Source organism: Hordeum vulgare, chromosome 5H, assembly GCF_904849725.1.
Source record: "Hordeum vulgare subsp. vulgare chromosome 5H, MorexV3_pseudomolecules_assembly, whole genome shotgun sequence".
Lineage (NCBI taxonomy): Eukaryota > Viridiplantae > Streptophyta > Magnoliopsida > Poales > Poaceae > Hordeum > Hordeum vulgare.
In genome coordinates this window covers 496,457,801-496,469,506 of record NC_058522.1, presented here as the reverse complement: position 1 = coordinate 496,469,506, position 11,706 = coordinate 496,457,801, and positions in this window count along the sequence as shown.

Below are 11,706 nucleotides of genomic sequence, written 5' to 3'. Positions count from 1 at the left end.
GCGCTCGACTCCAACTGTACTTCTACGGTTCTAGGAGTATTTGCTTGTAACAAGGAACACTTCATTTTGAACAGAGCTCGAGGATGGGATACCGCGTATCTTTTCTTCTTCAGGATGTTTCCATGCATATCAGGGCCTTGTACTATAACGCGATGGATCCACGGCGCCACGTGACCAAGTTGATAGGGCCACGTTTGGGATCACACTCACACGGACTAACAATATATATATTGTGCGGATCGTCGTCCGTCCTCCAACCGACGAAGTGCGAGCAACGCCAACGCTCACCTTAGATTCCATCCCATGGATCGTACGTGCGTGCGTGCGTACGTGGCCACCACCACACCGGCAGCTAGCGCGCGCCCGCGCAACCCGCCACCGCACCAGCACACCGCTTGCAGTGGAGTACTAGCTAGCTAGCAGGTCGGTCGGTCGGTCACTCGCAAGGGGAGAGCTGCAGATGCTCTGCTCCCACATGACCAGCCAAAACGTACGCTGAAGTGAACCCGAACCTTACCTCCCACATGCACGCACACATGTAGGAGTAGGTGTAGGAGTAGGAGTAGGAGTACAGTACAACGCCCCCATGCATGCATGTTCCGAACCCCGACCGACATCCACCTGCAGGCGCTACGTGTGTAGCTCCGGGCTCCGGTACCCGGTCACACGATGCTGCTGTAGCGCTGTCTAAACAATGGAGTAGGTAGGAGGAGCGGTTCGAGGAGACGAGGAGAAATGGGGAGGACAGGAACGGGACAAGGCCCACGGGTTCTTCTAGCTTGAGCGGCGCGTCCGTCCGAGACCGATGGTTCTTCCAGCCTTCTGCCTATGTGCGCGCGCAGCTGGGGGCATTCACGTCGTGCCGCCGGTATTGGCAGCAGCAGCGAGCACTGTGCTCCTACCGACCGTGGTACTACGTGTTAGCTAGCTAAGCTGGAGCGCGGCGGGGAGCATGCCACATGGGGAGCCACTGATGCCAATCACTGGAGGGCGAGCAGCTGGAGATCCCGCCGTAGTTGCTCCAAATCCCGAGACTGAGAAGGAACTGCCAGTGCCAGCTACTCCAGTACGATGTGGTAGTACTATGAAGGGTACAGACGGTGTAGCCGCGCTGGTTGTTCCGATCGAGATGCGGGGGCTCCGGGTGCTGTACGCCTTTGCTTGGTCCTCTCCTCTTGGATCTGCTGTTGAAAGTACCGGCTTTTTGGTGGCCTTCCGTCCGGCGACAGTTGGGATTGGGGACTTGGGACGGGCTCCAGCTGCTGCTGGTGGCTTCTTAAAACGAGCACCGCGGGGGGTCGTCTTGCTCGTGCATGGCAACCCGCGCAAGGCAACGGACAACCGTACACGTGTAGGCCGCATAGTACAGTAATGCAAAGTTTTCCATTATTAGCTGTGTTTTCTGTCGAAAAAATCCATTTTAAACTTTGAATTTATCAAGGTCAGACGAAATGAACCATCAAATCAAAATCCGGTCGAACCATGCTCTACAGCCGGCTGAGCTAACAAGTGTTTCTTATTAATTAGCAGCATCAAATATTAATAACCAGCACGCAGGGCAGCTCTGAATTATTTTTGAAAAATTGCATGCATTCAAAAAACTGTGTGTTTTATGAAACGCGGACACTTTTTTAATTTGAGATTGGTTTTCGAAAAAATTGAAATATTCTAGAAAAGCATGATATTTTTTAAAATCATGAACACTTTTTCTAAAAACGGGAACATTTTATGAAATTCCAACCAGCAAATTTACAAACGTCTGAGGCAGGCCTTAAATTTTAGGGATTGCGATTTCATATATCTAAATGTAATATACTTACCTCACATATAAGTCTCCAACCACAGGATCAAATTGTTATAAGATTTGTGCAATTGATAAACTTTTTAGGCATATGCGCAACTCATAAATAACATGTCGATGTGTCTCTCGAGTTGGGCTATTTTTTGTTCGCATGTCCGCTCAGGGATGTGCCCCTTGTCTAGGTCTGGGCCCATTTTATTATCGGCTTTTGTTCTTTTGACGGCCGACTGCGTTTTTCTTTTCCTTTCAAGTTTGTGCTATGATTCGGTTCAAGTTTTTGTTTTGTTTTTCTCACTTCCATTCCACGCCATATATTTGATTTTTTGTTTCTGTTTTCTTTTTATTTTACTTTCTCTATCTCATTATTTATTTTGAATTATGAACAATTTTAAATTCATATTTTTGTTTTTTTATAGTTATATTTATTTTCTCTATTCTATCGTTTATTTTTCTTTTTTCTATTCCATTTATTCCTTATTTATTTATTTGTGTTAATTCATGAAACTTTTTCACTCTTTCATCTTTTAACTTAAAATGTTGTGCAAATCTGTATTTCGAGTTCCTTTTGTCATGCACGTTCCGTGTGTGTCTTGTACTCTTGTGTCTACTTGTTGACTTGTTCGTGGGTGCGTCTTATGTTGGGTCGTTTCCACGGCGCGGTCTTGGAATCCTGTTTCGTATTGGTTTTACTATAATTCTCATCTACACCCTCCGTTTCTAAATATAAGTCTTTTAAAAGATTTTACTAGAAGTCTACATAAGAAACAAAATTAGTGAATCTACATTATAAAATATGTCTATATACATCCGTATGTAGTCTATTAGTGAAATGTCTAAAAAGACTTATATTTAGGAACAGAGGGAGTAGCTGAGAGTTGACAGTGTCATCTAACTTGTATACCATTACTTATATGCACTTATAAGTCGTGATTGCTCTTTGCAAAAAAAAAAAAAGAGTCGTACCATTGTTTGTGTCATATTTTCTGTTCATCCCATGTAAAGGAGTGAGGCCCGATATGACCTTTAGTGAGCCGGTTTTTACGTTTGTGTCTTGAGTATAATTTTTGGGCTATATTTTTTAGTGGAGTACCACGTGTCATTTTATTCCCTGGTTTTTATTTCATTTTTGGTTCGATTGTGTAGTTAGAGAAGAGTGTAACTAGACTGTTTTCCTATTGGGATTTGCTAATCGTAGTGATGTCTTGTGCAAGAAGTCTATAACCATCCAATATGTTTGCTTTACTGTTTGCACAAACTCAATCATACGTGCATATCGGCTCGCTCTTTTTTGCCGCACGCCCTTTTGCCCCGTTTGTATCTGTCGGTTCTCGCATTTTTTCACATGGGCTCATATATGTCGTCGTTTGGGGGGGGGGGGTATTTTTGTTTATTTTCACTGTACATTTTTTGTGGCTTGATGAAGAATTTGTATGAGTCCACCCACACGAGAGCCTTTTATATAATGGGAGCAGATTTAGGTTCTTTTTGTCTAGATGAAGGGTAGAAATATGTAGAGTTAAGATCAATGAGGAGAATGTATGAATGCCTTATTGTTCTTATAAGCAGGAGTTTGTGTGTGTTGTGTTTTCAAGTTATAGAGCAGATTATTTGGGTCTACATGGTAGATCTAATTTAGTTTTGTTATCTGTTTAATGCGCAACCAACTACTTTCTTTTACGTGGACCTTGTGATTTTTTAGATCTACTTATTTTTGCCACAACTACATATGCTATTCTTCAGATACGGGGTTGTTTGTAGTTCTTGTTTGCAGAAATTAAGCTTTTTTCTTATGTTTTTGAAGTTGACTTATTTTTGGAGTTCTATCCATGTGACCAAGTACATCATATGTTTCCGTAAAACATGTATCATGGATGTTTGAGGGAACTTTTGCCAAGATGCGAAACCTGGTGAGTTCAACATCCACATGTGGGACGAGTTTTGTTCTTGAGTTTCGTCCCCATCTCTTCCAAGTCCATCACCCAACTACTAACTTGTAGCCCGTAGTTTTGTGTAGTGATTCTAGTTGCAAATCCTCCATTGACTCGCATTAGAGCACGTAGTTTGTTTCATTCCAGTTGCAAGACCATGCTTGACTAGCAACTGGGCTTGTGGTTTGTTTTTCATCAGAGTTGCTAGTCCCCCATCGTCTTACTGGCCGACCTTAGCCCCTAGTATTTTGCCTGCGTTTTGTTTTTCATTGAAGTTGCAAGTTCATCCTGGACTTGCAACTGGGCTTGTAGTTTGTTCATCCAAGTTGCAAGTCGACCCTTGACTCACAACTCGGCATGTAGATTCCTAGTTGTCCTAGTTGGGAGTCCATCCTCGACTCGCAACGGGGCTCATAGTTGTCCGAGTTACAAGTTCACTCCTTGACTTGCAACTGGAGCATATGTTTGTCTTTTCATCCTAGTTGCAAGTCCACCCTTAACTAGCAACTGGGCCTATCATTTGTTTCATCCCAGTTGCCAGTCAATCCTTGACTCGCAACTGGGCTCATAACTTTTTAGTTGTCCTAGTTGCAAGTCTACCATCAACTTACAAATGGGCTCGTAGATTCTGAGTTGCAAGCCAATCCTCGAGTCACAAACGTGAGCATGTGTTTTTTATCCGAGTTGCAGGTCCACCCTTGACTCACAGCTAGGCACATAGTTTGTCTCATCCCAATTGCAAGTCAAGCCTTGACTTGCAACTGGGCTCATAGTTTTTTAATTATCCGAGTTGCAAGCCCATCCTTGACTCGCAAATGGGATCGTAGTTTGCCCCAATTGCAAGCCCATTGTCGACTCACAACTGTGCATGTGTTTTTTCATCCTAGTTTCAAGGCAATGCTTGACTCGCAATTGGGCTCTTAGTTTGTTGTTGTCCCAATTGTAAACCGACCCTTCAGCTGGAAATGGTATTATAATTTTGATGTAGTTGTCCCAATTGCAAGTCCACCCTTAACTCGCAACTAGGCCTAGTTTGTTTCATACCAATTGCAAGTACACCCTTGACCGACAACTCGGCTCATAGTTAGCTGCAAGTCCACTCTCGACTTGCAGTTGGGTTTGTAGTTTTGTTGTAGTCTCAGTTGCAAGTCCACCCCTCGACTCGCAACTCCGCATATACTTTGTATTCATCCCACTTGAAAGTCCACCCTCGACTTGCAAGTGATATCATATTTTTGTGTAGTTGTCCCAGTTGCAAGTCCATCCCGTTTGTTTTTCATCCTAGTTAAATGTTCATCCTTGACTCACAGATGGGATTGTAGTTTGTTTTCCTCCGAGTTGCACGTCCATCCTAGACTCACAACTAGGCTCATAGTTGTCCCAGTTGCAAGTCGACTCTTGACTCACAACTGGTCTTCTAGTTTTGAGTTGTCCCAGTTGCAAGCCCACCCTAAACACGCAACTCGGCTTGCAGTTTGTTTTCATCCTGCTACAACTCCACGCTCAACTTGCAAATGGGCTCAAAGTTTTTTTTGCCACCTCAGTTTGAAAGTCCACCCTCGTCTTACAACTAGCATCGGCCCTTTTTCCATTTCTTTGCTCCTAATTACAAGCCCGTGATCTACTTGTAATCAGGCTTATTTTGACCTCTCATGTTGCCTTAATTACAAGTCAATCCTCATTTTTTGTGACTAGGCTACCATTTTTTATTCTTCACCTGAGTTGCAAATCCACCACCGACTTGCAATTGGCCTCCAAGCTTTTGAATAGGAGTTTTGTGTGGTTGTCCCAATTACAACTCCACCCTCGACACGCAATTGGGTCCATAGTTTGTTTGTCACCCGAACTGCAAGTTCAGCCTCTACGTGCAACTCGACATGTAGTCTATTTTTATCCCGGTAGTAATCCCACCCTCGACTTACCACTAGGCTCGTAGTTGTCCTAGTTGTAAGTCCACCCTTGATTCACAATTGATCGTGTAGTTTTGAATTGTCCCATTTGCAAGTTCACCCTCTACTCGCAACTCGGTTTGTAGTTTGTTTGCATCCCAGTTTCAAGTCCATACTCAACTTGCAAATGATCGTAGTTTTATGTAATTGTCCCAGTTGCAAGTCCGCCCATGACTCACAAATAGGTTTGTAGTTTGTTTCATCATAGTTGCAAGTCCACCCTTTACTCGCAACTGGGCTCATAGTTTTGTAGTTTTCTCATTCACAAATCCATCCTCGACTTGCACTAACCGTATAGCTTTGTTGTTGCCCCAGTTGCAAGTGTACCCTCCGACTTCCAACAAGTTCTATAGTTTCTTTTCATCCCAGTTGTAACTCCACCCTCGACTCGCAACTGGTATTATAGTGTTGTGTAATTGTGCGAGATGCAAGTCCACCCTCGACTCACAACTAGGCTCATAGTTTGTTTTTCATCCCAGATGTAAGTCCACCATCAATTCGCATTAGGGATTGTAGTTTTTCTTTCATCTCAGTTGTGAGTTCACCCTCAGCTCACAACTAGGCTCATAATCCTTTGTAGTTGTGTTAGTTGCAAGTCCATCCTCGACTCACACTAGTAGAAAATGGGCCTTTTGTCCCGGTTTCGGAACCGAGACTAAAAGGCCGTTACTAATGCCCTTAGCCTTTAGTCTCGGTTCTTACACGAACCAAGACAGATGGGCCTCCACGTGGCCGATGCGGCGAGCCCGGGCAGGGGGGCCTTTAGTCCCGGTTGGTGACACCAACCGGGACTAAAAGGCATCCACGCGTCAGCATTTCAGGTGATGGGTTTTTTTTGAAAGGGGGGGGGGGTAGGGGGTTTTGGGGGGTTAATTTAGGTGTTTCATATATTGTGTTAGCTAGCTAATGAATAGAGAGAAGTGTCCTCTCTTATCTCCGTGCTTGGTTGACGCTGCATACTATACGTATAGAGAGGACTAGACACGCTAGCTAGTAAGCAAATGAAGGAAATAGAAAATCGTCATGAACATATGCATACAAAGAGAAGTGATATCGACCACCTCTCCTTCTCTGAGAGATTGGTCGAACAACAAGTTCTCGTATATCTATCCGACGCTACTGGCTACATATATACAATATAATTATCTCTTACAATATAATCTCCTAATTAAAATTCAACTCATTAGGGTTCACATGATATTCTCCGTCTTTAGCGCTCACGTGGTTAAGAAAGAATGCCGCAAATTCCTCTTGAATTCCTCGCATACGATCTGCTGGTAGGAGTTCATTCCGCATTCGATATATCTAATTTGAAGAAGGGGGTCAATACATATATATGAATAAATGAAACTGAACAAAAATGATGGTAATAAAATAAAATTGTGAATATTATTATTTACGCACGTCATATTGTTTGTCAGAGTAGCCCAGCTCACAGGTCACGTGGCGGATGGACTCGGAAATGTAGTATCCACAGTAATCATTCCCTGGTTCCTGCCACAACCACTTTACAAGAAATAGAGATCAATCAAACTGATAGTTAGCAAACATGCTAAATGGTATTGATGAAACTAGCGCTTGAATCACTAGGAGATGCGTGGAACATGCTACTATAGTACTTACTTTCGGGTGTCTAAATTGCAGCTTCTTCGGCAGTCCCGGAGTTTTTGCGGTGAATTTTTTCCAAACCCTGTCAGACAAAGAAAACAATTACTTGATATCAGGAAATGAACAAAGTTGCCGATATGGTGCGATAATGATCGATTTAACTTTCTTCTCTAGAATTTCAGTCATGTCCGCATACTCGTCGGGATCTTTTCGTTTCGAGTCTAAGACGGTTACTAGTCCCTGCTCAAGCTTAATCTCTAGGAGAATATAGTGAAAGCTGCGCACGCATGCATAACTCATCAATTACATTACTATAACCTTGACTAATAAGGTGTCACGCCCAAGATGCGACCCTATCCTCAATTTGGCACGAGGGCCTCGTCAGGGATAGAAGCGCATCTCGTCGTGTCGCAAGAATGGATATCGTTACAAGTACATGTATTGAAAAGAAGAGAGATATATATAGAGTTGGCTTACACTCGCCACAAGCTACATCAGAGTCACATCAGTACATTACATAATCATCAATAGAAAGAGCAGGGTCCGACTACGGACGAAAACAAACGAGAAAAGAAGAACGACGAACATCCTTGCTATCCCAGGCTGCCGGCCTGGAACCCATCCTAGATCGATGATGAAGAAGAAGAAGAAGCAACTCCAAATGAACAATCAACGCGCTCGCGTCAAGTAACCCTTACCTGTACCTGCAACTGGTGTTGTAGTAATCTGTGAGCCACAGGGGACTCAGCAATCTCATTTCCAAAGGTATTAAGACTAGCAAAGCTTAATGGGTGAGGTATGGTTAAGTGGTGAGGTTGCAGCAGCGGCTAAGCATATATTTGGTGGCTAAACTTACGAGTACAAGAAATAAGAGAGGGAAGATCTACGCATAACGGACGTGTCTACTGATGATCAAAAGAATGATCCTGAACACCTACCTACGTCAGACATAACCCCACCGTGTCCTCGATCGGAGTAAGAACTCACGAAGGAGACAGTTACGGTTACGCACACAGTTGGCAAGTTTTAATTAATTTAACTTCAAGTTATCTAGAACGAGTGTTAAGCAAAGTTTCCACGTTGCCACATAACCGCGGGCACGGCTTTCCGAAAAGATTTAACCCTGCAGGGGTGCTCCAACTAGTCCATCACAAATTACCACAAGCCGCATAGAAATCATCAATCACGAAGCTCGCGATCTCGTCAGATTCCCTAGTGGAAAACCTCAACTCTGAGATTACCCAAAGCATCACCGGAATCCCGATGCACAAGATATCTCGTCAAAGGTAAAACTAATCCAACAAGGCCACCCGGTGTGTCGACGAACCCGATAGGAGCCGCGTATCTCGTTCTCAGGACACACCGTTTATGCAAAGTGGACGGGAACCAAACCTCGAGTTGCCCCGAGGTGGCACCGCCGACTGCTAGGTGGGTGGACCAACACTCATGCGGAGCACTGGCCCGGGGGGTTGATTAAATTATCCTTGGGGTCCGGAAAGTCCCTATGCAATTTTATTAGGTGATTAGGCAAATGTAGTACCAATGTTGGGCCTTGCCAGACCAGCTTTAATCTAAAACGAATTATCAAGGGGGTCCCCATAACAACCCCGATCGTGTTAGGAGCGCTCATTTATGGAACATAACACCGGTAGCCGGAAACTAAGTGGGCAAAGGTGGAACAAAACACCAGGCTAGAAAGGCCGAGCCTTCCACCTTTTACCAAGTATATAGGTGCATTAAATTAAATAGCATTAAGTATGGTGATAAGACAAGGAACCCATGTTATCACATGGAAGCATCTGCATCTGCAACTAGCAACGCTAACACAGGGTTAAGCAAGCAGTAACATAGCCAATCAGTGGTTTGCTAGGTTGAACAGGTTGAAGGTAATCATGGCATTGATGAGAGGCTGATATTTAACATGTGGTAGGCAACGAGACATAAACGGTAGCAACGGTAAAAACTAGCATGGCAATGATAGTAATAGTATCTGGGGAAATGATCATCTTGCCTGAGATCCCGCTTGGAAGAAGAGTGACTCCGTGAAGTCGGCGAACCAACATAGTCGAACGGGTCCTCACATTCCGAAACGCTTGCGGAACTCTATCGAGACGGAGCAAACCGGAAACAAGCATCAACACGCATATACACCACACGATGCAAGACACATATGATGCATGAACGGTCTAATGCGAGGCATGACAATCACAACAATCGCACACTACACATTAAGTGAAACTTTGCATATCGACGAAACTCCACATTTAATTATTTAGTTCACTCCCGTTCATGTACACGGCTATATTAAATGTTGTTAAACATGGCACGAGGGTGAAGCACAAATTAATCTACCTAGCTAGGCACTTTAAATGAGACCGGAAACGATATATAGCATCTCCAATATGACCCCACATGTTAAATCTTAATTCTGTCCAGATTTGTCCTAATCACGTTTTAGGTTTGTTAAACGGCAAAACAAAGTGGTTCACGTGATTCTACGCGTCATTTCAAGCAACCTACACATAAAGAACATCTCCAACGGAGCTACGGTTCAAAAGATACAAGCACCGCAAGATATGATGGCATGAATGCAATATGTGTGCAACGACGCCTACGAGCAATTCAAAACATACAACCAGCAAGAGAAAATGAAACTACACGAGATTCTAAGCAAGTTCCATATAGGACACGATCAAATCGGAGCTTCGGATCAAAAAACTACGAGAAAAACAAGAACTGACTACAATCTGCCAAAATCAGCCACATAGCATTTTCTACGCCCCACAACTACGGGCTACACAACTCTGATAAACTCAAGCAAGGCATGCCACGGAAGAGGGCAAGAAGCACTACTACAAACAACTAACAACAACTAGCATGGAAACATGGATCACTAGGGAAAGAAGACACAAAATGGCATCTCACACACTATTTCAGACTTAGTGAAAATTACACCTCATGAAAGTGCAGTTTTTGATCTGAAGCAATATTGAAAGCAGAAAAACCTATAGCTACAGGGCTCCAAATGGCATGAATCTTTACAGCATACTAGAGAAACACAAGGGGTACAACTAACTCCATTGGACCAACCTCAAAAGAGCTACACAACTCAAGATAGAAGCAAGACAAGACAGCAACAAAATATAACAGATTCCAGACTTAGAAATATTTCAGCACGTCCAAAACAGCACTATTTCTAGCAACTTGAGGGCAATCAAAACACACCTAAACATGCATTTCTATTGCAACCAAAATACCAGGGGCTAGACCAAACACCCAAGAACAACTCCCTAGTTGACAACTTAATCAAACGGAGCACAAAATAAATCCTACGAATTAAACAAAAGGGCATCACGGCAAAATATCGTGCGAACCAACTTGCTCTAATGCTAAAACTAGTTGCACAGAAAAATTCCATGGATTTTTCTACTCCGAAAGCATATAAAATATGTGGGGTTGCGCAACAAAAATAATACCACACGTAAATGCGAGACATTGTCCTAAGCACGGGAAATAATCTAGCGGCAAATCCCTACACGCAAAAATACGTGTGACCACTCTAAAATACATGGCAAATTAGTCCCTAAAATATGGGCATTTCTAAAACGGCATTCGGACAATACGGTCTAGCGCGAAAAACAAATACGGCGTCTATCCTACATAGACAGCACGGTAAACAATGCATTTGGCACGCTAAACTAAATCGAACAAATACGCAAGGTGCACAAACGTAATCTACAAGTAAAACTACGCGAAAACCATATATTACACGCTTGGTTCCGACTTACGGATTAAAAGATACGGATGTTTTAAATATCTATTAATTCCTGAAATTATTTAATCATAGAAATATCCTAAATGCAAAAGGGCCGAATCTGGAGGCGCAATTTAGTAAATAGCGCCAAGGGCGCGGGATGGATCTCACCTCGGGGGGGGCTCTTGGGCTGGAGGGGCGCAGTGGAAGGCAGCCGGCCTGGCTGCCGAAGCTGGAGGTGGGCCGCGGGTGAGGCCGAAGCCTGGGCCTGGGGCGAAGGAGTTGGCCACTGGGCCGAGGGAGCTGGTGCGGCCCAGGCCAGGGCAACCGCTGGCGACGGACGGTGGCGCTGGAGCTGTCGCGGCGGCCGGCGACATAGCTTCCGGCGAGGGGGAAGGCGGGGGAGGCCGGATCCATGACGGGGAGCTCCGGATCCGTCCATCCCCGGGGGTTTGAGGCGGCGCTGGCAGGCGGCGAGGAGAGCAGCAACGACGGCGAGAACTGGGCAGGCGGCAGCGCGCTGGCGGGGCCGCGGCGGCGAGGATCCTGGGCTGCGCACCCGACGGCGGCCGGCGGGGAGGTGCGGCAGGGGGTTCAGCAACACGCTACAGGAGGAGGTCGCGATGGGAGCAGGGGGCGCATGCGAGCGGCGGCGGCGGATGGGCT